The sequence below is a fragment of the Hyperolius riggenbachi genome, chromosome 9, assembly GCF_040937935.1.
Source record: "Hyperolius riggenbachi isolate aHypRig1 chromosome 9, aHypRig1.pri, whole genome shotgun sequence".
NCBI lineage: Eukaryota > Metazoa > Chordata > Amphibia > Anura > Hyperoliidae > Hyperolius > Hyperolius riggenbachi.
This window is the reverse complement of record NC_090654.1, coordinates 37,155,049-37,180,934: the sequence shown is the minus strand read 5'-3', so window position 1 is coordinate 37,180,934 and position 25,886 is coordinate 37,155,049. Positions and strand designations below refer to the sequence as shown.

At 46.7% G+C, this 25,886-nt stretch overlaps 1 long non-coding RNA gene across 1 annotated transcript in view; it reads left to right on the top strand.

Moving 5' to 3' along the window:
* LOC137531555 (uncharacterized) overlaps positions 1 to 25,886 on the top strand; it is a 181,170-nt gene that overhangs the window by 32,256 nt on the left and 123,028 nt on the right. The window contains exon 2 of the long non-coding RNA XR_011023670.1: positions 1,402 to 1,472. This is a non-coding gene — a long non-coding RNA (uncharacterized lncRNA). The remainder of the gene's footprint in view (positions 1 to 1,401; positions 1,473 to 25,886) is intronic.

Below are 25,886 nucleotides of genomic sequence, written 5' to 3'. Positions count from 1 at the left end.
CCCAGCTAGGCCTTATTTTCGAGGTAGGCCTTATATTTCAAGCATGCTTGAAATATAAGGGAGGCCTTACTTTCGGGGTAGGTCTTACTTTAGGGGAAAGACGGTATATAATAATAGGAAAAATACTATTAATAACCACAAATGGATGGAAAGAGTGCATTATCCTGAATATACTTAAAAATGAAGGCTAGAACCTTTCAGGAATATTAATAAAAACAATCAGTGGGACAGTTAGCCCCACCCTCCCACCCCCCAATTTGCACCACGTGTTATAGCCGCAGTGCGCCCCCCCAATAAAAAAAACTCCCCCCATCTCATGTGTAGGTGCCTTCAATATACTGTAGGTTGCCAAGCATAGGTGCGCCCAGTATAGGAAGTCAGATGAAGGTCTCCATCGCCCCATAGGTAGCCAGGCGTAGGTGCCTCCAGTATAGGTAGCCAGCTATAGGTGCCCCCAGTATAGGAAATCAGGTGTAGGTGCCCTGAGTATAGGTAACCAGCTATTATGCGCCGCCTTGGAAGCCGGCGCCCTGAGCGACCGCTCTGGTCACACAGGTCAAAGGCCGGCTATGATTGTAGCTGGCGTCCTCTTGTATTTTGTCAGCTTGCTTGCAGTCTTTTTCTAATGTACGTAAAATGACAGTATCCAGCCTCTGCTTTCTTTAAAGAGAGTCTGATGCGAGAATAAATCTCGCTTCAGACCTCATATATAGCAGGGGCACGTGTGCCCCTGCTAAAACGCCGCTATCCTGCGGCTTAACGGGGGTCCCTGTCCCCCCAAATCCCCTCCGTAATGCGGGGGAGCGCTTCCGCATTGGGGCAGGGCTAACCGCCGCAGCCCTGCCTTACGCGTGTCTGTCAGCGCGTATCTCCGCCTCTCCCCCGCCCCTCTCAGTCTTCCTTCACTGAGAGGGGAGGGGGAGAGGCGGCGATGCGCGTCTGATAGACGCGCTGGGAGGCAGGGCTGCAGCCGTTAGCCCCGCCTCCAGGAAGAAAGAAATCTACGACCAACTTGCGACCGAGGTTTGCGGGGTGTGGGTTGGGGGTGAAGGGACCCTCGTGCAGCCGCGGGATAGCGGCGTTTTAGCAGGGGCACACATGCCCCTGCTATATATGAGAACTGAAGCGAGATTTAGTCTCGCTTCAGTGTCTCTTTAAATTCAACTGATTTAATGTTCTGTGTATATTTATACTTCCAGCTGGGATACGTCAGTTAAGATTTTGCGCATATCTGATAATTTATGTGCTGAATTAGGCACAAAATTAACACAAAACGTTCCTCATGGATTTTTAACGTTAGTTAAGCGTGAGATTATATGAGGTCAGCAGAAACCCAAAATAGAAGATACATTTATTTTTTTCTTGTTTTATTTATATTTACGTTGGTTCCTTTTTCCTTAGGAAGATGTGTGATATTTTGGAAGATGGAACAGGGATCCTTGTGACTTAATGATATACAATTATGTGCAAAAGTAAGTATAATCCATATAAAATTTTGTGGACACATTAATATTTTATCAGTATATAAAGATAAAGGTCATGTAACTGTACAAAAATCAATAAAAAAAATGATGTTGCAATAATTCACCCCAAAAATAACAGACATGCTTTTAAAGAGAACCCGAGGTGGGTTCTAAGAATCCTAATTGCACACAGAGGCTGGGTCTGCATATAATGCTCAGCCTCTGTTACTATACAGTTCCCCCCACAGGCCCCCCTGGGCCCTGCTGGCCCCCCATAAATCATACGCCGTGCTAAGCGACACGCAGCATGTCGATAGCCGGCTGTTTATGTCTGTACTGTCATTCTCACCGCTTCCCTGCCTCCTCTATGTCGCTGCTCCCAGCCTGCGTTTCTTCCTTCCCCGCTGATTGGAGGGAAGGGACGGGGAGCAGCGACATAGAGGAGGCGGCGGAGTGGCGAGAATGACAGTACAGACATAAACAGCTATCGACACGCAGCATGTCGATAGCCGGCTGTTTTTGTCTGTACTGTCATTCTCGCTACTCCCCCGCCTCCTCTATGTCGCTGCTCCCGCCCCCGTCCCTTCCTTCCCCGCTGATTGGAGGGAAGGGACGGGGAGCGGCGACATAGAGGAGGCGGCGGAGTGGCGAGAATGACAGTACAGACATAAACAGCCGGCTATCGACATGCTGCGTGTCGCTTAGCATGGCGTATGATTTGTGGAGGCCAGCAGAGCGCAGGGAGGCCTGTGGGGGGAACTGTATAGCAACAGAGGTTGAACATTATATGCAGACCCAGCCTCTTTGTGCAATTAGGATTCTTAGAACCCACTTCGGGTTCTCTTTAAAGGATTTCCAAGGTAAAATAAAAAGTTAAGCTTTACTCACCTGGAAGCCTACCTGCCCCATCCCTAAAGTTCCGCTGTCCTCCAGGCTTCTGCTATCCCCTCTGTAAGATCTTGACTCTGGGCTTCTCGCGATCTTTCTCTCTTGACTGGGAGTGCTCTGCACTTGCGCAGTTCACAAGAAGTTTAACTGCGCAAGCTCAGAATGCTCCTGTCCACTGGAAGCGCATGGCAATTTTACAGTGACTAGCGCAGGGGGAGCACCAGCTGTTAACCTCATAGCACCATGTGCATTACTGTAGTAACATGCGCATTGCTATGGGAACACAAGTTACCAAATTATCCCGCGCTGCTTTAAGGGGTTAACGGCCAGTGCACCCCCTGCACTAGTAATGGTAAAATTGCCATCCGCTCTCCCCACAGTTGATCCTAAGCAAATAAAATGATCGCTGATTGTTCCATCCTGTTAAAAATATTGATTACTTTTCATCAAACAGACAAAAGTGTATTCAATTCACTTTCGGTCCAATGTAAGGATCAAATCTGAGGGCCCGTTCACACTTAAAACCGCAGAACGTGATTTTCCCGCGATCAGCGTGGAAAAATCACTGGACACTGCGGCGGGTTTGGAGCGATCGCGATTAGCGTGCTATGCACGCTAATCACGATCGCAAATCGCGGAACGCTCGTCGCCGGCAAACCGCTGCATGCAGCGCGCTTGCGGTTATCGCTAACCTCAACCGTGGCAGTGAGAACACTGCCACTCGCTACATTGTGTAGCGGTTCTTGCAGAACCGCTAGCGGTTTGCCGTGAGCGGGAGTGCGATTCCCGCTCAGGTGTGAATGGGCCCTAAAGGTCGATCATAATAAGTGATTAGTGTATCCACTATACAGTAATTCTTCTTACTGATACTCTTATATTATCTTTAAAAAGAACCTAAGATCAATTAATAGCCTGTATTTATGACCAGTTCTATGACCGGCCACGCTCTTTAGTGCATTAGCGGCTGGGCCGCACGTGTGCCCCTCATCACACTCCCGTGCCTGGGAGCGTTCTGTGCCTGCGCAGTAGCACTGTACAGGCACAGAAATCCACTGAAGGGGACGAATGGCCGGGTTTCCAGGCCAGATAGCGGCAGAACGGAGCGGCCGAGGAGGACGATTTGATGGGACGGACATTAGCTTCTGTGCAGCTAAAAATGAGGCTTGGGTAAGAAAAACAAAATTCTGATGCTGTGAAACTGTTAATGAAACACCAAGCCTTTTCAGTTCTGCTGAGTAGATTTTTAGTCTGGAGGTTCCCTTTAAGTTTGTTCTGGTTCTGTGAAGAATTTATAGTGGATTCTTTGATGGTGAGCAGCCTGTGCCCTGATACAGCAAAGCAGCAAAGACCATAAACTTTTTACCGCAAAGCTTTCCTTTTTTTTGTTTTTGTTTAATTGCTTAACACATCAGGTTTATTTTAAAAAGATGCGTGTATACAATGAGTACAAACACTGCCAAAAGAATGCGCAGACCGTACGCAGAATTACAAGCATAATACAGTAAAGGGAAAATGCAAAATCATAGCAACTGTAACTCAATTAGCAAGGCAACCTTGTAATCCAGATGTGTACAGTTAGAACAAATTAACAAGTACATAAAAAAAAATAAAACTCCCTTTTATTTAGTCTTTCTCAATATCAGTAATACTGAAATAGTCTATAAGCAGAGCAGGTTGCAATCAAAATAAAACAGCAATGCCATGTAATCAGATGAGGGTTAGGACATCAACAACGCTGCACATACACTATGACATTTTATATATGTGTACATGGAGATTACTTCCATTCCAACCAATGTTATTTACTGTTTATTTAGCACTAACATCTTCTGCAGCGCTGTATAGAGTATATTTAGTCATTTAACTGTCCCTCAGAGGAGCTCACAATCTAATCCCTACCATAGTCATATGTCTATGTGTGGTAGTATGTATGGTAGTCTAGGGCCAATTTAGCGGGGAAGCCAAATAACTAATCTGTATGCTTTTGGGATGTGTGTGGAAACCAGAGCTCCTGGAGGAAACCCACACAGACACATTGAGAACATACAAACTCCATGCAGATAGTGCCCCATCTGGGATTTGAATCAGGGACCCAGCGCTGCAAGCAGGGCTGTGGAGTCGGTACAAAAATCTTCCGACTCCAACTCCGACTCCGACTCCTCAGTTTCTGAAACCACGACTCTGACTCCGAGGAACCCAAAATTGCTTAGACTCCGACTCCTCGACTCCGACTCCTTAGTCTAATACTTGAAGCGGACCCAAACCAAACATTTATTTTATTCAAAATATTTAGTTGCACCACTCTGACACATACAAAGATAAATAAACACTCCTTCAAGTGTATGAGCATTTCAGTGCATGCTTTTCACCCTTCTCTTTTCATAACTAGGGTTATACAGGTGGCAGCCATTAGCAATTCCTACTTTGCCGGACACCTCCTACTCCACCAGTCTGACGGATTCTGTCCCGGCAATATGAAAGGAAGGGAGGGTTTCCTCCAATAAATGTTAAATATTTTATATTTGTCATCATGCAGCTGAAAAAAGGCTGCTATTTATTATTATAATTTAGAAAATAGATTTTATTTCTGAAATCTTGTAATTTGAATTTGGGTCCACTTTAACAGGGCTGTGGATTTTGTACAAAAATCATACGACTCCGACTCCCAACTCCGACTCCTCAGTTTCTGAAACCATGACTCCGACTCCAACTCCCCAAAATTGCCCCGACTCCTCGACTCCGACTCCATCTCCGACTCCACAGCCCTGGCTGCAAGGCAAGACCACTACCACTACACCACCGTGCTACACTATGTTGTTAAGCTTCTTCCCCTTGATTAATAAATGGCTTCATGGTAAGGGAGAGTGCTATTTATTAGCTGGACGGAACTGGCGGCTGTACCCAGTGCTTGTTATAAAGCTTGCGGGCCACCACCACCATGCTTTACAGTTGTCAAGTTCTTGTGGTATCAGTGCTGCATTTGGTTTTTGCCATTTGTTTTCAGGTATGGCATCCAAATAAGTCTACCTTTGCCTTATTTATTCAAAGCATATTGTTCTAGAACTTATTATCATTAGTAAGATCTTCTTGTGCAGAATTTAATCATGAGGTTCTTAGAAAATAGTTTCATCAGTTTTGCCTTATGCTCAAGCTGAATTTACTGTGATGGTTTGGTCTGGGCAACTGAGCAGTTGTTTTAAATTGGCACCATTTGTAGATATTACTCCAGACAACGCGAAGAACCATGTCCAGCTGTATGGGGAGATTTTCAAATCTGTTCCCAGACACGTAGACATCTATAACTCTTTCTGAAGGCCTCAACGAACTTCTTCAATCATGTCATAGTGATGCTCACACTTCAAAGCACTTAACTTTGAGAAACATACATTTTATATTTTAACCCTTATTTGGCACCACCCATTATTTCTTCTCTCCACACCCACTATCATCACAGGTTGTTGTGCATGCCCCCCAATCGACCTTCATATGATGCTGCTTGAGTGCCCCAGGTCTCAGATCCCAGCAATGCCCTGCTGCTTATTTGTTAACGTTACAGTAACCTTCACAATGGTCTGATTTGACCAGTGATGCAGCTGAGGGGCTGTGGGTCCCAGTGTGAGTTTTACATTAAGTCCCCTCAAGAACTACATATTGGTATATAACAACTGGTATGGAGTACCAAAAACTGCCAAGGACATCTGCCGCATGCACACTACAGAACTGCTCATCTTTGGAAGCACTCAGCGACCCAAGTGTTTCCGAAGCCTCCCGAGGATCCCTGAAGGTATTTCGAACAGTTGGACAAATACCTGCAACGGAGGTCACAACGCTTCAACAAGGAAACCGAGAGAGGGCAAAGAAGAGAGATTCAAAGCCATCCCTCTCCATAAGTGAGGGATGAGCCCTCCCACCCACATAAGGCCGTGGCCTCAGAACTATCCCCTCCAGAAGAACCATGAGGCGCAGGAACACCTTCTTCCCCCCAGACAGTCTTCCTGTGGAACTCCAGCCCCCCATGACAGACGGGCCCACCTGGGCCCTCTAGTCCATGGACAGCACAGTTCACCAGTCGCCCACTCCAAACTTCCAAGCTATCCAGGGCAGTACTTGCTCCTATGCTCTGAGTTCTTGTTGCCCCTTTCGCCTGTATCAGTGTACAGGTAGTCCCCGACTTACGAACGCCCGACTTACGAACGACCTGCCGATAAGAACGGCATGGATTCTGTGTTTCCATGGGAACAAGTAAAAAAAAAATTTCTAATTGGACTTGTAGTTTTTGAGAAAATTGGACTAATTGGACTTGTAGCTTTTAAACTTGTATAAGCAAATACAGAGGGCAGGTGTGACAGAGGGGGACACTGGAGGCACAGGAGAGCACAGAGGAGGCACAGGGGGCAGAGATGTGTTTAACTTAAGAACAGATTCAGGTTAAGAATGAACCTACAGTCCCTATCTTGTTCGTTAACCGGGGACTACCTGTACTTTTCTCAGTGCTACGTCTTTCTCATGTTTCATGTTCTCCTGCCACTGCCATGTGTACAACAACCAATTCCCGTCAGTGGAGTACTCTGCGAATAAAGAGAATCTGATTCTGCCTTTTTTTTACACAGTTGCTTCAGTATCAATATATTTAATGCCAGGTCTGCAGAAGCACTTTCGTCCTCCAAAGATATATAAAACATACTCAACCAGGTTTCGTAGTTTGTCGAATGCAATCTCTGAGCTCACTGCCAGCGACATTAAATACAGCTTTGTGAGAATTCATAGAATGCATGTCAGACAGTGCAGGTCCTTGTGACGAGGCGGCACTGCGTTTTCCTATTATAAGGAGATGAAGAGTGCTCTGCATCGATACCATAACTCATCGCTGCTCCAGCAGAGACCAGGAGGAGTAAAATGGACCTTGAAGACAGAACAGTGAGAGAATCAGGAAATGTGTCCCAGATTTATGGCCTGGAGTGGAGAGCATTTAAAGTAATAAGATAAGACCAGCGTCTGCAGGCTTCCTAATGGTCTCTTAATGGTCTAATATGAGGAGGGGCCTTAGAAATTAGAGGGGGTCTCCACTGCAAGCAGACTCACTCTAAACCAGGTTTTTTTTTCCGATCAATAAAGCGCTTACTTTATTTCCACAATTATTTCTCTGCATTTTCTTCATTTTATTGCCTTTTTTTCCCTGATTCCTCCCCAAAGTGCTCTAGGGTTACGAAGCGGAGCGGACAATTTATTGTCACTTGCGCGGAATCCACAGGATACGGGCAGAACATTTCACCGTGTTGTTTTAACGACTCTCCTAGTTAACGTCATTAAGAGAGATCGTCCATCGCGGCGTTCTGTGTACGCAAGCGCTATGTCTTCAGCGAGGGGCAACGGATAAAATACAGAGGCCTCCTTTTTTTGAGGGAACATTAGGTATTTCTCTCGGAGGCCCGGCAGTTTCATTAGGCTGATAGAAAGCATGTGTTCACAGTGCGGGGCCGAGGCGGCGGAGAGACCCTCTCTCCGCATACTTCACCATCGCTTTAGCTGCGCAAAGGGAAAACATTTCTTAATGGCTCAGAGACAAGATCGGCGTTTGGAAACATTTAAACATGGCAGAAGGTTCCAAGACAAGTTTCCTAGATTGAGAACTAGTCCCGGACACGTGTTAGAATCATTCTTAAACTCCCCATTAAGTTGTAAAAAATGTTAATAGCTGTAGCGATTTGGCTAAATTGGTCGCAAACGTTTCTCCGGGATGACGTCCGTAACACCACTTAGGATTTTTGGCAACAGACTGACAACAGACGCAGCGGACCCCTTGATGGCTAAAGGGCCCAGAGAAAAAAAAAAATAGGCTACAGGCCCCCTGTGTCTGGCTGTTTGTTTAACGATTTATCCAGGCTACGGCACTTCACAAAGAATGAGGACAAAATGGATGTATATATAGTTAAAGGCTTTGTGACAGACTGCTGTGAAAGCAATTAACGGGCTGCCATGCTAATGATGGTGTGATGCATTTCTCAGCCAGGGCGCTGGCCTTAAAGAAGAAGTACGACAAACAGGAATGTCATGGTTTTGTGAAAATCTAGATGTTTCCTGTTTGGAAAGAAAACTCAAACATAACTGAAATGAAGCCCTGCCCTGGACGTGACAGATTTACTTTGCAAGTGTCAGCTGCAGGGAAGAGATTTGTAATGTTTGGGGAAGGCACCACAAACTGTATGATGATATTATTATTAGTCTTGACTTTCTGCTCAGACACATTTCTCCTTTCAGATATCACTAGAAGGCAAGGACCACCATAGGTATCATGGTGTCCAAGTTCTCTCTTTGGCCAATAGTCAATGCACTTTTTTCCTAGGTGATCATTTTTCATCTCCTACAGAGCCGGATTTACAAATCAGAGGCCCATAGGCACAGGCGTTCCGGTGCCTTAAACTCCGCCCCTGAACACAGGGCACACCCCCAAGCAAAAATATTCTGAATTCTAATCCCTTCCTTATGTCACTTACTGTCCTTAGAATCTTACACTCTAATCACTGTCTCATATCATCCTTAGTGACCTGAGACAAGGATTAGGGTGTAAGTGCCTGAGGTTAGTGATAAGGGATAAGGGATTAGACTGTAAGATCCTGAGGTCAGTTATCTGAGGAGGGGGGCTGCCCCTACCACATAATGCGCCTGTAGGTACTTGCCTACAGTGCCTTATGCAAAATCTGGCCCTGATCTTACAAACCACATACTTACCGAAGAAGAGCTAAGCCTCTGGATCCTGTAGAGCATGTCCAAAGTCCGGCCCGGGGGCCAGATGCGGCCCATGGAGCCTTTTCTGGTGGCCCCCAAATCTCTCTACAGTTGTTAATTCCATGCAGGCCGTATCTGCGGTTCCACATGCAGGGGCCACACTGTGTTGCGGCTCCGCCTCCCCTTTTGCTCGGCTGTAGGTTTTAAGCCACCACTGTAGCAGTAGCAGCCACTGATTAGCAGCTGCCACTCTGCTAGCAGCAGTAACAGCCACAGATTAGCAGCTGCTACTGTACTAACCAGGGCTGGGGAGTCAAAGAGTCGGAGCAACTTTGGGTATCTGGAGTTGGAGTCGGTAGTTTCATAAACTGAGGAGTCAGAGTTGGAGTCGGATGATTATTGTACCGACTCCACAGCGCTGTTGCTAACTGCACACAGTATATGGGTTATTTCCTGTGGAAATATTTTGACAAAATGTCACAGGAACAGTGTACCTAAAGGCAATCAGCAAAAATTGTGTTTAATTTCGCTAGTTTGGCCCCCTAGCTCTCTCAAGACTGGCTGCTGAAGAGGCTTCCCACGCTGTCCTCCAGTACTCCGTTGCCGCTCGGGAAACCCCCAAAGAAATCCGAAAAGAGCTTGTCAGATTGAAGATCAGGGCCACGCACATCTTTAGGAATGAACGTGGCCATACTGGACATGCACAAGTACGGCTGGGCCTGAGCAGCAAGCTGGAGCTGCTCGTCAGGGCCGGCCCTAGACTTTTTGCCGCCTGAGGCAAAAAAAAAATTTCTACCGCCACCCCGGTGTGGGGGGGCGGGGGGGGGGGGGCGCTCTGGGGGGCCGCCGAGCTGGAGGGGTAGCTGGCAGGACGGGGGTATTGGGCCTAGCGGCGGGGAGGGGGTCGTACCCCCCCTCCCTCGCCTGGGTCCGCCGAACTGCGCTCCCCTCCAGCCTTACATAGAAGAAGCAGCCGCTATTTGTAAGACGCACGGGCGGGGAGGACTCACCTCTTCCCAGCGTGCGCTCCACTGACATCACTTCCTGCAGCGTTGCAGGAAGTGACGTCAGTGGAGCGCACGCTGGATCGAGGAAGAGGTGAGTCCTCCCCGCCCGTGCCTCTTACAAATAGCGGCTGCTTCTATGTAAGGCTGGAGGGGAGCGGAGGACGGGGGACCCAGGCGAGGGAGGGGGGGGGTCCGACCCCCCCTCCCCGCCGCTAGGCCCAATACCCCCGTCCTGCCAGCTACCCCTCCAGCTCAGCGGCCGGCTCCCCGCACGGACGGGCGGATGCCGCCCCTGGAAATTTGCCGCCTGAGGCAAAAGTTTCACCCCGCCTCATGAGCGGGCCGGCCCTGCTGCTCGTGCATGAGCAGTTCCGTACTAATGTGCAGAGATGGTTATACTCAAGCATGAAGAGGGGCGGGTCCTGGATCTTTCGGAGGGCCCCAGCGAGCAGCGGCAGCGGCCTCTGTACTCCCTCTTCTTCAGTAAGTATGTAGTTTGTAACCGAAAGTTCACCTCAGTTTCTCTTTAATACAGTGGCTTGCAAAAGTATTCGGCCCCCTTGAAGTTTTCCACATTTTGTCACATTACTGACACAAACATGAATCAATTGTATTGGAATTTCACGTGAAAGACCAATACAAAGTGGTGTACACGTGAGAAGTGGAACAAAAATCATACATTATTCCAAACATTTTTTACAAATCAATAACCGCAAAGTGGGATGTGCGTAATTATTCAGCTCCCTGAGTCAATACTTTGTAGAACCACCTTTTGCTGCAATTACAGCTGCCAGTCTTTTAGGGTATGTCTCTACCAGCTTTGCACATCTAGAGACTGAAATCCTTGCCCATTCTTCTTCAGCTCCAGCTCAGTCAGATTAGATGGACAGCGTTTGTGAACAGCAGTTTTCAGATCTTGCCACAGATTCTCGATTGGATTTAGATCTGGACTTTGACTGGGCCATTCTAACACATGGATACAGTATGTTTTGTTTTAAACCATTCCATTGTTGCTCTGGATTTATGTTTATGGTTGTTGTCCTGCTGGAAGGTGAACCTCCGCCCCAGTTTCAAGTCTTTTGCAGACTCCAAGAGGTTTTCTTCCAAGATTGCCCTGTATTTGGCTCCATCCATCTTCCTATCAACTTTGAACAGCTTCCCTGTCCCTGCTGAAGAGAAGCAACCCCAGAGCATGATGCTGCCACCACCATATTTGACAGTGGGGATGGTGTGTTCTGAGTGATGTGCAGTGTTAGTTTTCTGCCAGACAAAGCGTTTTGCATTTTGGCCAAAAAGTTCCATTTTGGTCTCATCTGACCAGAGCACCTTCTTCCACATGTTTGCTGTCCCCCCCCACAGGGCTTGTGGCAAACTGCAAACGGGACTTCTTATGCTTTTCTGTTAAGAATGGCTTTCTTCTTGCCACTCTTCCATAAGAGCCAACTTTGTGCAGTGCACGACTAATAGTTGTCCTATGGACAGATTCCCCCACCTGAGCTGTAGATCTCTGCAGCTCGTCCAGAGTCACCATGGGCCTCTTGACTACATTTCTGATTAGCGCTCTCTTTGTTCAGCCTGTGAGTTTAGGTGGACAGCCTTGTCTTGGTAGGTTTACAATTGTGCCATACTCCTTCCATTTCTGAATGATCGCTTGAACAGTGCTCTGTGGGATGTTCAAGGCTTTGGAAATCTTTTTGCAGCCTAAGCCTGCTTTACATTTCTCAATAACTTGATCCGTGACCTGTCTGGTGTGTTCTTTGGACTTCATGGTGTTGTTGCTCCCAATATTCTCTTAGACAACCTCTGAGGCCATCACAGAGCAGCTGTATTTGTACTGACATTAGATTACACACAGGTGCACTCTATTTAGTCATTAGCACTCATCGGGCAATGTTTATGGGCAACTGACTGCACTCAGACCAAAGGGGGCTGAATAATTTCACACACTCCACTTTGCAGTTATTGATTTGTGAAAAATGTTTCTACTTCTCACGTGTACAGCACTTTGTATTGGTCTTTCATGTGGAATTCCAATAGAATTGATTCATGTTTGTGGCAGTAACATGACAAAATGTGGAAAACTTCAAGGGGGCCGAATACTTTTGCAAGCCACTGTATAATTTTTCAACACTCTGCAATTGAAAAAGTACAAAAAGTAAGTGACAAAGTACAGGAAAAATTATTTTAAAGAAAAAAAAATGCCCATTAACTTACCTAAGGGCTTATTCCAGCCCCCTGAAGTCCTCCTGCTCCCTTGCGGTGATTCCGCACTCAGCCGTGATTCCGCTGCCCCCCTCCATAATCCGCCTGACTCACGAGTTGCACAACCAATGCACATGCGTGCGTCCTCTATCGTGCTCCCGCAGCCGGTAGCATTCTGTGCGCTGTATGGGGCCGTGCATCCAGCGTTGGAGGGTGACACTGGTGGAACAATGGAGTGCGAAATGGGGGTGAGGGACCTGGAAGACTTCAGGGGCAGGAAGAAGCCCCGGGTAAGTAAATGGCCAATTTTCTTTTTCAATTTAGGTTTCCTTTATATAGTTGGTTGCTTGCTGGTGGCTTAAAAGGCATTTTATCCATAAGTTAGAAAATATCACCTAGGAGAAAACTCAGGAGAAAAGTGAACTGAATAAGGGCCGTAGTCTTTTTGGTATAAAAGAGCAGGAAATCAACAACCAAATTTTCTTCATGGAAAAACAGTTTGGAATGAATTAGAGCGTTTTTCGGACTCTGTTTTGTGTGGAAAGTCTTTGGTGATGTCACAAGTGAAGCGTAAGTGGTTTCACAGTCTGTTCGTTGTATGAAAGCTTCATTTCGCATAAAGCTCCTATGGTGCGGGGCCAATGGTGACGTAAGGGTACAACATAAACGCAATAGAAACACAGCAAATTTCAAGCAACGTATCCTCAACTTCCCTTTACTTAAAGGACCACTGCTATGAAAAACTATAACATTTAAAGGAATACTATCAATGCCCAAGTTTTCTAAAATGACAGTGTACAAATAATGTCTAAGTAGCTGTGTTAACATTTTCCTACTTTTCATGTTAAATATCAGAGGCAAAAGCTGTAATTTATTGAGGGTAGGATTTAGCTCTATTGGGACAAATCAATTGCAGAAGTGGTGTCTGCTTCAATGCACAGCCAGAGTTGCATATCAGACTACAGAGTATTCTTCTCAGAAAGCAAAAACAGTATGAAAAAAGTCAGACAATTACAAATGTTCATAACAAGTTTCCTCTGCTCTCTTCACACACTTCAGTCAGGCACAAAGGACAGAAGCTGCAGCTGTAGGGAGCTTTTCCTCTCTCTCTCACACAGAGTTACACACAGGGTTAACTGATGAAGTGTGAGGGGAATTTCCCCTCCCCTCATGGCTCATTCTTCCATCAATTTTGCCGTCAGTAAAGTTTGAAAGTATTTTGATAACAGTAAACAAAGAGGTTGCCAGTGAAGTGTATACACCAGTACTTAGCAGCACCTCCCATACAATTCCTATCTCAATTGAAAAAAATATGTAGATCAATAGTGTTCCTTTAAAAGACATGTAACACATATTTATTTATTGTATTTATAAAGTGCCAACATATTACACAGCGCTGCACATTAGTTTCGGTTACAGACAATATTTAGGGGTGACATACAGCAATAATACAATACAGGAATACAAGAAAAAACAGATCAAGCTGCATAGTATGAGTACAAGGTAATGCTTAGTCACTGGATGGGAGCATGGGGATTATTAGGCAAGTTGAGTTCACTCAGATGCATAGCATGGGTGCACAGTAATAGAGGTGCATGATCAGGTAGGACACACAGGGAGGAGGACCCTGCCCAAAGGCTTACAATCTGGAGGGAGAGGTAGGGCATACACATACCTAAAGGGTGTACCTTTCTCCCGGATTAAGATGCACTATAAATTACTGTTCTCCTATGCTGTTGTCTCTTACAGTAGGCAGTAAAACTATGACATATCTGACGGGTTTTAGACTACCGTATTTACTCAAGGAGTATTTGCAGGATTTACTTTATTTTTAATAAAAGCACCCACTGGAAAGGAGCTAAAACAAAGATGTCAGACAGGCTCCCTAGTCATGTGTACACTAATCTGGCAGTTGGATTGAGCAACTGCTGTGCAGAGAGTGTTTTTATAAATAAGGAAATCCCTTAGAATCCCTTTTGAAGAGATGGACTAGTCCACAACCTGTCAGACCTGTCAGATTTATACTGCAAATGACAGGGGCTTTGGAGAAAAGTAATGTATAGAGCATTTTTATTTACACTTTACTTGTAGTTGGCTGTTTCCTCCTCTCCCAGTGATGCTGACATTTCCCTGCAGTAGTTTAAGATTCTTCCCCTCCCAGTGACGGTGAAATGTACCTGCAGCAGCTTGTGTGTCTTCCATTCTCACTAATGGAAGATTTCCCTGCAGTAGTTTGTGTGTTCTCCCCTCCCACTAATGGTAACATTTGTTTGAAATATTTTGTGTTTCCTCCCCACCCAGTGATTGTGAATTTTCCCTGTAGTAGTCAGTTAGTTTTGTGTCTCTTCCCCTTCCGCTGACAGTGAGATATCCCTGCAGTAGTTTGTGTCTCCTCCCCTCCCACCGACAGTGAGATTTCCCTGCAGTAGTATGGGTGTCCTCCACTCCCCCCCCCCTCCCTGACAGTGAGATATCCCTGCAGTAGTATGGGTGTCCTCCACCCCCCCCCCCCCCCCCCCCCCGACAGTGAGATATCCCTGCAGTATTTTGTGTTTCCTTCCCTCCCCCCCGACAGTGAGATATCCCTGCAGTAGTTTGTGTTCCCCCCACTGACAGTGAAATCTCTATTTAGTAGTTTAAGTCTCTTCCCCTTTTACTCATAGGGACATTTTTCTGCAGTAGTTTGTGTGTCCTTCTCTCTAATGTTGATGAAATTGCCCTGTAGAAGGTTTTGTCTGTGCAGCATGGCAACATAGTGGATAGCACACTCTCCTTGCAGCACTGGGTCCCTGCGAGTTTGTATGTTCTCCCTGTGTCTGTGTGGGTTTTCTCTGGGGATTCTAGTTTCCTCCTACGTCCTCAAAACATACAGATACGTTGGCATGTGTTATCACAACACACTGCTGCATAGCGCACAGCTGGGATTGGGAACATCAACAACAACAAATAACATTTGTAAAGCGCTTTTCTCCCGTGGGACTCAAAGCGCATAAGCATGGCTCCGACCATCGTGGTACAGAGGAAGAATTTTATAAATCTGGAAATGCCAGGCTGAACAGGTGGCTTTTCAGTCTGGATTTGAATAGCTCCAGGGATGGTGCTGTCTTTACTGGGTGTGGTAGGGAGTTCCAAAGAGTGGGGGCAGCATGACAGAAGGCTCTGTCTCCAGATTTTTTGAGGTGCACTCTGGGAGTGACCAAGTTTATAGAACTTGCTGATCTGAGGTTGTGAGAGGTGTGGTGCAGCTTCAGCAAGTCCTTCATGTATCCAGGGCCCAGATTGTGCAGGGATTTGAATGTCAGCAGTCCAATCTTGAAGAGTATTCTCCATTCTACTGGTAGCCAGTGCAGTGAGCGAAGGATCGGTGTAATGTGACAGTGGCGAGGCTGGTTTGTTAGCAATCTGGCAGCAGCATTCTGCACTAATTGCAGGCGACGCAGGTCCTTTTTGGGGAGGCCAGCATAAAGGGCATTGCAGTAGTCCAGCCGTGATGTGATGAAGGCATGAACTAGGGTTGGAAGATCCTCTGGGGGAATCAGATGTTTAATCTTTGCAATGTTCTTCAGATGAAAGAAGGAAGATTTAACTACAGATGAAATTTGGTTTCTAAAACTCAATTCTCCATCGATTAGTACGCCAAGGCTGCGCACAAGGTTGGAGCTGTTTATGTCTGAATTCCCAATCCTGATTGGTGTTGCTTTAGGATAGAGCTGTTTTGATGGCGAGCACTGGCTTTGGACAAACAGGACCTCAGTTTTGTCAGCATTCAGTTTCAACCAGTTATCATTCATCCATGCCTGTAGCTCAGCTAAGCAAGAGTTTATTTTTGGAGTAGGGTCGTTGGATAAGTGTACCGAGTGGCAACATGTAGATTGCAAACAGCAGAGGGGATAGGATTGATCCTTGTGGCACTCCAAATTGTAGAGGTGCAGGTTTGGACATTATAGGTCCTAGGGATACTCTCTGTGTTCTGTCAGTCAGGAATGATCTGAACCACTGGAGGACTGATCCACTGATGCCACAGTACTCCTGCAGTCTGTTAAGCAGGATTTCATGGTCAACTGTATCAAACATCAGTCAGTGCAATCTGTGCACTCCTGATATTATTGTATACTGCATACAATGCGCAATGCTAAAATGCACACAGCAACGTATACTTTTCTTCCTGATTGGTCACCTGATTTTCTTCCTTTCATGCAATGTTAAAGGACAACTAAAATGAGAAGGATATGGAGGCTGCCATATTTATTTCATTTTAAGCAATACCAGTTACCGGGCTATCCTGCTGATCCTCTGCCTCTAATACTTTTAGCCATAGCCCCTGAACAAGCGTGCAGCAGATCAGGTGTTTCTAACATTATTGTCAGATCTGACAAGATTAGCTGCATGCTTGTTTCAAGTGGGTGATTCAGACACTGCTGCAGTCAAATAGACTAGCAGGGCTGCCAGACAACTGGTATTGCTTAAAAGGAAATAAATATGGCAGCCCCCATATCCTTCTCACTTCAGTTGTCCTTCATTTGCCTGCACCAAAATCTACCACTGGTGTGTCCAGGGAGTGCACAGCATCCGTTCCATCCTTGCACAGCGTCGTGACTCAGTCTGCTGGAATATACATGAGCCTGGAAGTAAGGGCTGAAAATCCAAATAAGTAAGTCAGGCTTTGGCAGGAGGCAAGACTGCAGCAGATTGTGTGGGCCTTCTCCACTGTCACACTTCATTCAGAAATATCTACCGCTTTATTTCAAAGTATGTTTTTCAGCCTGCAGCTGCCTGAGCAGCAAATAACAGAGGTGTATGTTCAGTATATCAGTCTCCTAATGTGTTTTCTTAGCGTAAATGACAAATCTCCAGGGTTCTCTTCCCCGAATCCCACCTTTGGGATAATTCACTCCTAGAGGACCCATGCAAGGTAGTCGATGAGTGATAACAAACATTTATTTGGTGGCCCCTTCTGAATGGACTGCCAAAGTCAATAAAGGAAGAGGGGCCTTTTTGTTTTATGACAAGTGAGTAAACCCATTAATTTACAACCTGTGTTTGTCCTGAAATAAAAGGGAACATTCCCTCAAATTAAGTCGTTGTAGTCTCTTCCCCCCCCCCCCCCCCTCCATAAAAAAGCACTGCACGGAATTCCTTTTAAAATAAGAAGAAAAGCACCTTGGACTTTAGTGCAGTAAGAGGAAGAGCCCATTTCTCAGAGGGCCATTTACCTGGCAATTTTCTCTTTCAGGGTAATTTGTATCTGGAGGACACGGTTGTTGTTTACCCGTCCTCCCACTTTCTCTCTCTCTCTCTGCTCTTTCCCAGGCAATTCACATGGAAAACAAAAGGATATTATCTGCAAAATGTCTCCTCTTAATCTCAGATAATGTACTCGGGGATTCGCGCACATCGCTAAGCAACCTGCACGTAAACTGTCATTAACCGAAACCTGTCACGCCAGTTAATGTCGAGGATTAGTAGCTGCATTAATGGAAATTAAAAAAAAACATTCTAACGGCATGAAAAAAAAAAAACCAGAGGATAAAACCGCGGTAATTAAAAGAGCTACAAGATGAGAGTCACGCATTGCAGGAAAGAAAAATCTACAGTTCTAAACAGAGGAAAGTGAGGAGACTTAAAATTAGCAAGAACAAAAGAAATTATACCATTTACAGGCGAGGAAAACAGGATGTTATTCAGCAACCTCTATTAAAAATGTAAGGCGACGTCTTTATCAGATTTCTGTATTAATAAGTGAAAGAAAACTGATAAGTCGAGTGTTTGGATGTAAAGTAGCCTCTGCCTCCGCACATGTAATCGCTCTAATTAAATCTGCTACTCCGACTTGACGATCAAGACATTTGTTTATCGGTTTCAGACACAAACAGACACAGAACATTTATATTGCGCTTTTCTCCTGGCGGACTCAAAGCGCCAGAGCTGCAGCCACTAGGGTGCGCTCTATAGGCAGTAGAAGTGTTAGGGAGAGGTCTCCCACTGAATAGGTACATGCTTACTGAACAGGAAAAGTCGAGATTTGAACCCTGGTTTGTTGTGTCAGAGTTGTGGGAGAGCATTCCAAACGAGAGGTGATGCTCGTGAGAAGTCCTGGATGCGGGAGTGAGAGGAGGTGACCGAGCTAGAGGGTCTCCTGGGGGAAGTTTCAAACAGTTTATTAATTGGAAATAGGATCAGGTGCGCTGGTAAATTTTTCTTGAAGAATCAGTGAGATAATAGATGGCTGCAGAAGGTAAAAACTTGCAAAACAGTGGTACCATTCATTAATTTAAATTTTTTTTTGTATGTAGTGCTAACATGTTCCGTAGCGCTGTACATAAGAATAGTGAGGACAACCAGAAACACAAATACATACATACCGGTAGTTAATGTGTGGTTTGAGACATCACCAGTATTGGTACATGTTCATATGATAAAGGCACATAACCTTGGAGGGTATTAATACAATTTCTTTATTGATTTTAAAGAGACACTGAAGCGAGAAAAAAAATGATATTATGATTTGTATGTGTAGTACAGCTAAGAAATAAAACATTAAGATCAAATACATCAATCTAATTGTTTCCAGTACAGGAAGAGTTAAGAAACTCCAGTTGTTATCTCTATGCAAAAAAGCCATTAAGCTCTACAACTTTCAAAGTCTTGGAGAGGGCTGTCTTCTGACTTTTATTATCTCAACTGTAAGTAAACAAATGTCTTTTTCTCTGCCAGAGGAGAGGTTATTAGTTCACAGACTGCTCTGAAAGAATCATTTTGAATGCTGAGTGTTGTGTAATCTGCACATATTAGAGAATGATGCAATGTTAGAAAAAACATACCTGAATATAAAAATATGAGAATATTTTCTTTGCTGCTAATCTTCTAGTAATTATTCATAGTACACAACCAATTCATTATATCATTTTTTTTTCGCTACAGTGTCTCTTTAAAGCTAATGTAACCCTTTTTTTTTGGGGGGGGGGGGAATAAGGCAGATACTCACCTAAGGAGAGGGAAGGCTTGGTCCTAATGAGCCATCCCTCTCCTCTCCCAGTGGCCCCGGTGCTGCGCTGGCTCCTCCGTTCTCATCCCACGCCGAGGGGACTTCGGGAGCCGAGTCCTCCCGAAGGCAGGCGGCGCACACGCAAACGTGTCATAAAGGGCACGTGCGCAGTTTAGAGTGGCCCGTCTTCGGGAGCACTCGGGCTCCCGAAGCGTTTCCGAAGCCTCCCTTCGACCGAAATGGTCGAATACCACTACGGGGAGCCAGGACAGCAGCGAGCATCGGGAGAGGAGAGAGTGCTCTATGGGACTCAGAGCCTCCCTCTCCTTAGGTGAGTAAAAAAACCCGGTTCCCATTAGCTTTAACATCTATACAATTTTGTAACTACCTGGAGGAGGTAAGTCCACTACTACCTCCTCTATGTTTAAAAGTTTTAGCTACATTTATTTTACTGGCGCCTCTGTTCACCTGTATATAGTATATTGTTCATATGATTACATCAGAATTAGAAACACTAGGAGGAGGTCCCTGCCCTTGTGAGTTTACAATCTAGACGGTAGTGGGTTGGAGACATTAGGGAAGGAGACACAGGGGTTAGCAGATGAGGCAGTGAACCTCTTAAGCTATGTACCAACCTGGCGAATTTCCTGACGACCGGCGATTTTTACATGACGTCACCAGGTGTGTACAGAAGCACGATTGCGAATGTGGCATGGCGTCGTGCTAGGACTAAAGACTGACAGCGTGCAAAGTACCGCAAAGTCTCACTCGCGCCGCCGTGTACATCGTGTGACCTCGCACTTAACTTGCCGACAGGAATGGAGAGATTGGCAGAGAGGGGCTGTGTCCTCCTCCCCCCGCCGGAAGCTCCGTATACTTCAATGAAGGTTGCTGTCGCTAGTCCGCGTATTCACGCGGACTAGCGACAGTTGCGGCGGAGTTGCGGTGGCGACTGTCGCCAGGCGATTGAGCAGTTCAATCGCCTGGCGACATCAGCGATGGGGGACAGTTCGGGGTGCGCGCCCGCGCAACGGGGCATACTCACGGGCGACCTGTCGCCGCAACAGACGCGCGCCGCGTGTTGCGGCGACAATTGTAGCCCGTGAGTATGGGCCATTAGACTGGTATTTGGTAGACCGCAGAGTCGGGTGCTACAGTAGTCAAGATGGGATATGATTAGAGCATGCACAAGTATTTTAGTAGCCTCCTCTAAAATCTGATGGGTATTGAGTGTTGGATAGATCGATGCTTCCCAATCGAGTTTTTGATCAGGAGTTATTAGTTCATTGTTTGCATTATTGGCCTGCTTTCTTTAAATGGCCCATTTTCAAGTAAAGCTTATTAGTGATGATCTTTTTTCTTCCCAGGGTGTTGCCCATTGGGTTTGGGACTTGCTCCATCGGGTGACAGATCGGGACTGAGAGCTGTACTGTACTGTTGATATGGAAGGGAGGGGAAGGGCAAGCACGCGATGAACAGCAGAGGAGCTTGAAGCAGCAGGGGCGAGGGAGAAAAAAATGTACTTGGCTGAGATGATCCAGCACTCCGGGTCACTTTACATTTCATTTGACCAGTACCCCATTTATTTGCTACCCATTATAGTTGATGGTAAAGCTACTTATCTCCTTTTTTCTAATCCAACCAGCAGCTTGGAGGTATGGCTAATGTCAGAGTAACAAAGCGGGGGGCGTGGTATTCTGGGATCAGAGCTGGGAACAATAGAAGTGCTGTATCAGTTGGGGTGCTGTATGAGTATAGTTAAAATATCAGTAAAGTAAGATTACCAGTATGCTATTGTTGACTTAATGCTTCTGTGGGAGCTTTCGGCTCTTCTTCCCATCATTCTATCCCCTCCTATCCTACCCTATCTCCTAATACAGGCGGGTCCAAAGTCCAACTCATGGGGCAATATGCGGCCCGCCGAGCCTTTTCTTGTGGCCCTTAAAGTTCTTTACAGTTGTTAATCCCATGCAACCCGCAGGAACAACCTAGGGTCACTGCTCTGCCTCCCCTTTTTTTTGCCTGTAGGTTTTCAGCCACCACTGTAGCAGTAACAGACACTGATAAACGGCTGCCAATATTCCAGCAGCAGTAACAGCCACTGATTTGCCAATATTCCAGCAGCAGTAACAGCCACTGATTAGCAGCTTTATTTCCCATGGAAATACTTTATTTGACAGAATGTCACAGGCATATTGTACCTATCGGATATCAGAAAAAAATTGTGTTTAATTTCGCTAGTTCGGCCCACTAGCACTCTCAAGAACGGTGATATGAACCTAAAAAGTTTGGGCATCCTTGCCCTAATATTTATCTTTCTAAAATAGCTTTCAAGCATAACCAATATCTACCTTAAAGAGAACCCGAAGAATATTATCTGCATACAGAGGCTGGATCTGCCTATACAGCCCAGCCTCTGTTGCTATCCCAAACCCCCCTAAGGTCCCCCTGCACTCTGCAATCCCTCATAAATCACAGCCACGCTGCTGACAAACAGCTTGTCAGAGCTGGCTGTGTTTATCTCTGTAGTGTCAGTCTGCTGCTCTCCCCGCCTCCTGCAGAACTCCAGTCCCCGCCTGCATCCCTTCCCTCCCTGCTGATTGGAGGGAAGGGACGGGGGCAGGGACCGGAGCTATGCAGGAGGTGGGGGAGCAGCTGAGACTGACACTACAGATGTAAACACAACCTCACAGCATGGCTGTGATTTATGAGGGATTGCAGAGTGCAGGGGGACCTTAAGGCCCATACTCACGGGCGAGAAATGTGGCCTGTCGCCAGCACACGTGAGCGTGTGGGCGACAGGCCGGCGACAGCTTCTCGCCAGGTCCCTCCGCGTACACACGCGGAAGAGGGACCAGCGGCAAGGCGGAAGCTGTCGCTGACGTTCCTCCTCCCCCCGCCGGAAGCTCCATGTACCTACATGGAGGTTGCTGTCGCTAGTCCGCGTACTCACGCGGACTAGCGACAGTTGCGGCGGGGGGGCAGCGGCGACTGTCGCCATGCGATTGAAAGTTTCAATCGCATGGCGACATGAGCGGCGGGCGACAGTTCGGGGTGCGCGCGTGTGCGACGGCCCATACTCACGGGCGACCTGTCGCCGCAACACGCGCGCGCCGCGTGTTGAGGCGACAAAAGTCCCTCGTGAGTATGGGCCATTAGTGGGGTTTGGGATAGCAACAGAGGCTGGGCTGTATAGGCAGATCCAGCCTCTGTATTCAGATAACATTCTTTAAACACACCTCGGGTTCTCTTTCAGTCTGTTTTGTTTAAACTGAGGCCCAAATATTCTGCACAGCTACAATTCACTGATAATGTGCTCCGGTGTAATGCCTGTGGATTTGCACTGCCCCGCATGCGCAGTAGGAGACTGTGCGGCCACATTTCCTATAGAACGATGCTGCTGGAGATAAAATACGAAATATCTCCGCTCCCACACCTCTTACACTCCCCAAATTTTCAGGGTAGGGAGGGGACCCCCCGAACGACCTCTATGCCAAATTGCAGCCCCCGAGACCCGCTGGTTCCCGAGATAGGTTACTGTAATCTATCTCCTGAACCAGCGGGTCTCGGGGGCTGCAATTTGGCATAGAGGTCGTTCGGGGGGTCCCCTCCCTACCCTGAAAATTTGGGGAGTGTAAGAGGTGTGGGAGCGGAGATATTTCGTATTTTATCTCCAGCAGCATAATTAAATTCACACTGAGCATGCGCGCTATTCAGTGTGGAAGGGAGTTTCCGGGTAGCGTAATCAGACATTACACCGGCTCTATGGCGGTGCCCAACAGTGCAGGCGTTACACTTGGCTGCTTTGTGGTGCTGGGTTGCAGAGTAGATGGATTTGGGAGGTGATACAGCCTGCCTGTTGTTTAAACTCTCACTGTTTCCTATAGGAGAGAGGAATAGCTCAGAGATAGTGGCAACACCTAGACAGTAGCAACAATTCCAGGGCTGTGGCTTAGGTCCCCAAAGCTGAGGAATTCCATAGTTCAGGGGTCGGTTTCAGTAATGTTGTACATTTACAGTATATTGTTAGTAGAGAAGTGTGGCAGGAATGGAATGACCCTAAAGTTAAGCTCTGTGATTAGTTTGCTATGGTGGTGGTGGTGGTGGGGGGGGGGGGGGGGGAGTGCCCTGTATAGACAAAGTAGTAGAGTGGCCAATATGGCTGAGAAGAAGGTAGATTTACAGATGGCAGAATCAGCCTTGTGATGTAGAACTGTTTGCGAAAGTGTCAGGCTTATATTAAAGGATTGCTATAGTTTGACGTTACATTATCTAGTAGTGTTATGAATCGAGATTATTCACTCAGAAAAGGCCTTGAAATTCCTTTTATTTTCTGTAACAAATGACGTGATATCACCTTGTTCTTCCAACAATAACAGGGAACAAGTCAATGTCACACTTAAGCTTTTTCTGTATGAGAGCAGGGAGCACTATGTCTACTCCTCAAGTTACATACACACCTTGGATAAATGTGACCTCAAAGTACACCTGACCTGAGGCAAATCTGCTATACCTAAGGTTAGTATGGTAAGGTACGTAAGTATGGTAAGGTACAGTATGTTCATGATAGATCCACATCCTTCTGTGCGTTGTCCGTTCCTCTCCTCGTTCCCCTCGATCCCCGTAAACATTCTTTGAAAAATGTGACTTTTGGATAGAGTAAAATTTTCAGACAGTCAGACAGAGTTAAGCTCAACACACACCATACAATCTTGGTTGTACAGATTTACCAAATCTATGTAGTATAAGGGCCAACAGATTGAAAATACCTTGAAAGATTGATTGGATAAGCTCTTATACTACATGAAAGTGGTAAGATTGAACAACCAAGATTGTATGGTGTGTGTTGACCCTTAGGCTTGTTTCAGGGCTCGTTTCCACTATAGCGAATCCGCATGCGGGCACTGCATGCGGATTCGCATACTTAATGTTAGTGGATGGGGCTGTTTCCACATGTGCGGCGGCGGCGGCGTTTTTCGGTGCGGGGAAAATCTGCACGACAGGGTCGTGCAGATTCGCGTGCGGCAGGAATGCAGGCGAATCGCCGCTAATGTATTCAATAGGGAAATCGCATGCGGCTTTGTCATGCGGATTTCCCCGCGATTTCGCATGCGATTTCGCATGAAAGCCAATGGAACTTAACACAGGCAGTGACATGGTTAAATTCGCATGGCTCCTTGCCATGCGAAATCGCATGCGAAATCGCGGGTAAATCTGCATGCGGAAATGCAGCCGCATGCGATTTCTTCAGCGGTGGAATCCAGGCGATTCCGCACCGCTACAGTGGAAACAAGCCCTTCTTTCCTATCCCCCTCCCATTTCCTCCTCTTAACGCAGGGGTGTCAAACTTAAATATAAAGCGGGCTTTAAACTGAACACTGGGACCAAGTCGCTGGCCAAACTTAATGTCTAGTGGCCACATCCCTCCCTTATAAAGTTCCCTGGTATTGAAAGGCCTCCTCATTCCCCTATACAGTTCCTTGGTGTTTAGTGCCTCCCCTCCCTCCCCTATACATTTCCCTGGTGTCTAGTGTGCCCTCCCCTATACAGTTCCCTAGTGTCTAGTGTGCCCTCCTCTATAGAGTTCCCTGGTGTCTAGTGTGCCCTCCCCTATACAGTTCCCCGGTGTCTAGTGTGTCCTCCCCTATACAGTTCCCTGGTGTCCAGTATGCTCTCCCCTATACAGTTCCCTGGTGTCTAGTTGTCCTCACTCTATCCCCTATAGAGTTATCTGGTGTTTAGTGGTCCTCCCTCCCCATATAGTTCCCTGGTGTTAAGTGGTCCTCCCTCCCCATACAGTTCCCTGGTGTCTAGTGGCCCCACCCTCCCCTATACAGTTCCCTGGTGTCTACTGGCCCCCTCCATCCCTTATACAGCTTCCTGGTGTCTAGTGCCACCCCCTATACAGTTCCCTGGTGTCTAGTGTGCCCTCCTCTATAGAGTTCCCTGGTGTCTAGTGTGCCCTCCCCTATACAGTTCCCTGGTGTCTAGTGTGCCCTCCCCTATACAGTTCCCTGGTGTCCAGTATGCTCTCCCCTATACAGTTCCCTGGTGTCTAGTTATCCTCACTCTATCCCCTATAGAGTTATCTGGTGTTTAGTGGTCCTCCCTCCCCATACAGTTCCCTGGTGTTAAGTGGTCCTCCCTCCCCATACAGTTCCCTGGTGTCTAGTGGCCCCACCCTCCCCTATACAGTTCCCTGGTGTCTACTGGCCCCCTCCATCCCTTATACAGCTTCCTGGTGTCTAGTGCCACCCCCTCTACAGTTCCCCGGTGTCTAGTGCTTTCCCCCTGTCTCCCCCATATGGCTTTCCTGGTGATCTAAGATTTCACCTCCAATAGAGCTTCCCTAGTGGTTCACAGTGGGCAAAACATAATACAAAGCAGGGAAACCACTTGGGGGGCAAATTTAATGGCTTTGCCCACGGGCCGGAGTTTGACATGTATGTCCTAACGGGAGCCAATGGGGGGGTAAAGAGGAGGGAATGGCAGGGAACATCTCAGCAAGACTGCCTCCTGTCTTCCTGTATGAAAATGTGACTTTGCAAGGAGTGATTACGGGGACTGGGGGGAATGATAATTGGAACGGACATCACACAGAGGTACGTGGATCAA